Source organism: Opisthorchis viverrini (genome assembly GCF_000715545.1).
Source record: "Opisthorchis viverrini unplaced genomic scaffold opera_v5_214, whole genome shotgun sequence".
NCBI lineage: Eukaryota > Metazoa > Platyhelminthes > Trematoda > Opisthorchiida > Opisthorchiidae > Opisthorchis > Opisthorchis viverrini.
In genome coordinates this window covers 190419-195552 of record NW_008751869.1, presented here as the reverse complement: position 1 = coordinate 195552, position 5134 = coordinate 190419, and positions in this window count along the sequence as shown.

Sequence of the window (5134 nt, the reverse complement as noted above, 5' to 3'; positions counted from 1 at the left end):
GATGCTGTTTGTGGTGCTTTGACTTGATTTCTGCCTAGGCTTGGGAATCCTGGCAGTATCTCAGCCCTCGTACTCACTCCGGGTGACGCGGTATCTAGGCACCGAAAGGAAGCTACAAATGAGCATTTTCACCACCGCCTTGTTGGTGCAAATTTTTGTTCAAATGTTCAAGAAAGCACTCTTCAGAAAATCCGCCTCCTCAATCCTGGGGAACCGTGAATTAACATCTGTCCCCAAGACAGTACACAAACCAACAGTCTCCTTATTTTCACCTGTCAGATGTTTCGTCAATACACATTGTTCATGTAAGCCTCACCCCTCAGACCCCACGCTCTCAACTCGGGAACAGTAGTCAAGCACCATGCCATACAGCCTGCTTCACACTGCAGTCTGTACCTCTCGTCGGATTAGTCAACGGACTTGCCTCACGCACTACCTATTCTCCTTGAAAAGTTACGCGCTGTACTGAGTTACCAATACAGCACTTTGATTCAGGTGTAGGCTTCACGATCTCGGATATTAAAAGGAATTAAGCTACAAAATCTACGGTGCTATTAACATACGAGTAAGCAAAAGTATACAACAAACCCCAGTTGTCCAAGTTTGTGGGGCCAACAAATGCACAAGTTAGTCATTGACCGGCACAATACGTCATCGAAATGCATACACTTGATAGTGGCGAGCGGGATGGCCGCTCGGTGGTTGTAGTCGTGCCTTCCGAAATCAGTCTCGTGATTCAGGCTGACCGCGGAAATACACGAGTGTCATGGTAGGATAAACCAGAGCAGGCTGAGCAGACGAACTAGGAAAGCGGTAGGCAAGTATGTGCGATGATACATATGAATACACATGACCGTTAAGTTGTAGCACCCTTCTGGGGAGCGATGTGTCAGTGGTTGGAGCGCGGATTTACTCCCCGAAAGGTCTGAGGTTCGAACCCGGCCCTTGCCTCTCGACTTCCCCTGTCTAGGCTTGGGTAACCTGGCGCTACCCCAGTTCTCATGCTTCCTTCGGGTGGTATGGCAGTTAGGCACCGAATGGGTGTTACAGCTGAATGATTATTATTTGTAGCACTAGCTGTAGCCTAGCTGTAGCCTAGCTGTCATGCCACCCAAAAGAAGCGTGAGGGCTGGAGCACCACCAGGTTGCCTAGGCCTAGACAAGGGAAATCGAAATGCAGAGGTCGGGTTCGAACCACAGACCTTCTGGTCAATAAGTTCGCGCTCTACCACTGAGCCTGTGGTCTAAAAAGGGCGCTGTTCAAAAACTTGTCCTAAAGTAAAGATATGGTTGACACGTCTTAATTGAGCCAGACAACCGCACAGCGCAAAGGCGACTGTTCGTGGGGATCCAGTCCAGTAAGGCGCTTTCAGCCTTGAGGCTGAGTGCAACTCCCACGACGTAGATAACACGACCCATGGTGTCAGGATCACCGGATGCCTGAAGAGTGAAGTGTGGAACATCTGAGCTCGTCCTAAGCGGCTTGAGGAGCGCGACCGAAGTGGGGTCTTGTATGCGTGTTTCGGAGGGGAGGGGGAAAGTAAGGTTTCAGTAAGGGGTGTCTGTTGCCCGATTTGACATAGAGTACGGACATCGATCAGATAGGATCAGATGAACCATATCTTTTGAGGTGAGTAGGTGATTATTTTGGTTTATTTTTTCTGCGCGATGGTCGAGACCCAGAACAGTGGCCAGGGGACTGGTAGATGGGTTGATTACCACTGTACGGAAGGCGCTTTCAGCCTTGAGGCTGAGTGCAACTCCCACGACGTAGATAACACGACCCATGGTGTCAGGATCACCGGATGCCTGAAGAGTGAAGTGTGGAACATCTGAGCTCGTCCTAAGCGGCTTGAGGAGCGCGACCGAAGTGGGGTCTTGTATGCGTGTTTCGGAGGGGAGGGGGAAAGTAAGGTTTCAGTAAGGGGTGTCTGTTGCCCGATTTGACATAGAGTACGGACATCGATCAGATAGGATCAGATGAACCATATCTTTTGAGGTGAGTAGGTGATTATTTTGGTTTATTTTTTCTGCGCGATGGTCGAGACCCAGAACAGTGGCCAGGGGACTGGTAGATGGGTTGATTACACTGCACTGTACGGTGGGTTGGGAGGGAATGAGGAGGAAGGCCGGTGAGCGAAGACTTCAAGGGCAAATGATACTGTCCGGTTGCCCAGGCCGAAGAAGGGGGTTTAGTTGAGGCACCTCGCCTTGGGCATTTGACCCAAAAGTCTGACCCACAAGGCAGTGGGACGGGGACACTGCCCCTAGCCTCTGACTCAAAAGTATGGACCGCGAGACAGCGGCTGTTACGCTTTTCTCGGGAGACCCTTCTCGGAGCGAATAACTCAATAGTCTGACCTACTTGGCTGTAGGGGGCCGGCCTGTCCCGAGGGCGCAGGGGGGTGGGCAGTGCAGCTGTGCAAAGTAGGTGTCTTTCAAGCAGCATCGCCCTCTTTGGTTTTAAAGTATTTCAACCGTATTTAATAATGTGCTGGGGGTCACGATTAACCGTTGGGCGATCAGAGTGTGCGGATTTTGGGGCTGACCTTTTCTAACCCGACCTTACCCGGGGGAGGGCAGTATCGCTGTTTCCATAAATATGGACATGCTGTTCGCCTGGGAGGAATACCTTACTGCTTTCACACTCTTATCGCAGAGGACAGTGCGACTTTACCTCCAGACCGCCTGGTAATACGATTACTCCCAGTACGGGATCTCGTTGTTCTTCGTCGGGCTGTTCCCCGTTGGCCTTCCTGGCATGGTTGAACTTTTAGGAACTGAGCGCCAGCCAGTGTAGTTCTCAGGATCATTGCAACACAGAAATCCGACCACCACGAGGTGCCAACCTTAGGTCGGGATACTCCACCTCGGCTCGAGATGGTTCAGTGGTTAAGGTGAGGGCTTACTGATCCCAAGGTGCTCGGTTCGATCCCGACCTATGCACCTCGACGGCTCCTGTCTAGGTTGGGGCAACTAGGCAGTATCTTAGCCCTCGTGCTATTTTCGGGTGGCATGGCAGCTAGGCACCTAAAACGTGCTACAGCTGAGCCACTATTACGTATTATTACCCCACCTGGAGCTTTTGACAAAAAATTTCAACCCATAAGCAGTGGATGTGGGGTTTTGTTCCGGGATCATTTCCGGAACCGATGACTCAATGGTCTGATCCGCTTGGCCGCAGAGTCTGGACTGGTCCGAGGGCGCGTGGAGTAAGGCATTGCTGTTTCACTCCTAGTGCAGCTGCGCACAGCAGCTACCTTCTGAGCAGCAACAGACTGTGGTTTTGAAAGTATCTCTACCGTGGTGGATAATGCGTCAGGGGTCACAATCAACCGTTGGGCAATTGGAGTGCTTTTCTAGAGCCGAACTTTCCTAACTTGTCCTTCGTCGATGAAAGGCAGCATCGCTGCTTCCATGAATATGGACTAACCGGTCACCTGAAGGAAACATCTTATCGCCTTCACACTGGCATCGCAAAGGACAGTAGGACTTTACCTCCAAACCGCCTGAAAATACGATTTCTTGCAGCATGTGGACTCGCCATCGGGCTGCTTCCCGTTGGCCACCCTGGCATGGCTGAAACCCCAGGAACTAAGTCCCAGCTAGTATAGCCTGCAAGATCATTGCAGCACAGAAATCCGACCACCACCATAGCAAGAAAACAGCCCTATATCAGGTTCCCTTCTTTTAGGACTGGTAAGCGACATCTTAAGCCAGCAGGCGCAAAAGTTAGTGACAAGACAAGATTATGCACACATGACAACAAGGATTTCACGAACAGCAACACCCTAATAGTAAAGACTGGTGCTTAGCTGCACGAGGAACGTTTCATTAAAGAGTATTAAATGGAAGGGTGAAGGTATAGTACTCACAAAAATATCAGAAAACGTGAAACTTAAACCTTGGAACAACAAAGAAGCAAACGATCTGAGCAGACAATCAGTCATTTGGCTGTGGCAGCCCTCCAGTGCCTAGCTGCCATGTCACCCGTAGGATACACAAGGGCTGAAATACTGCCAAGTTACCCAAGCCACGACAGATTTGAGGTGTTAAGGTTTGATTCAAATGATGGACCTTTCAGTCAGTGAGTTCGCACCATAACGCATCTGAGCGTCGTATCCAACTAAGACGCCCTCACTGGTATGGATCGAACATTCTTTGCGAATCTCACCTGGGCCCAGCATCCAACAACAGAAAAACTTAAGGAGAGCAGTCACGCAAAAAAGCAATATGCTTGTCACTGGGATTGAGTGCCACGCCTTATTCAGTTTTTAGCCGTATTCAAGGACTGTCACGAGGATCCAACTAAAAAAGCGCCAAGATCGGCGCTGTTTGACGGTAGCCATCTTCATTTCGCAACAGTAACGTATGGTCATTTTCCCAACGGTCCTGTCAGAAGAAAGAGATAGAAAAACCGCCTTCAGTGGTAGACGGTTTTTGGAGATGTACTACAGGTGTTCCAACCACCGACGCCGAGAGCTGACTACCCATTACATCCATTACATTTTCTTCTGACACTGCAACAACTAGTAGACGCGCCAACACAAGGCACCCGAACGGCAAAAGAACTTAATCCGGTTATACGTCACGCCCCCTGCTCGCCCATCCTACCCGTCCTCCACTTCGTATAGGATTTACGTTGCCCTGGGCCCATGCACCTAGCGTACCCTCCTAATGCTAATGCACCCCCTTGAGCAGTTAATAATATCCGCTATCTCGCCATTCCCCTTCGTAAACTGATGTTGATCGCATCACCGAGGGACAGCTAGTACTGCGCTCTGGTTCACTCCTATCCCTTCTCAAATAAGCGCTACTGAATCGGTCCAGTAGCTGCTCATGACTCTTATTTCAACACATGCCCATTCCAAACTGTGTCAGTCAGTCAGTCGCCGACAGGGAATAGACGCAGACGAAAGGATGCTTCGGTTCGTCATCATCATAATCATCGACACCATGACATCAGTGTTTAACACCGATGCTTCACTGCCGTACAACCATGACTTATTTGAAAGCCTTATTGTAATCATTCCGAGGTGCCTCCACCTCCAGACATTCACTCAGGCAATCTGGACAGAAACTGACAAGAACGCCACTGACATCGGTTGGCAGCCATATCTTGTAGTGTCTCCAA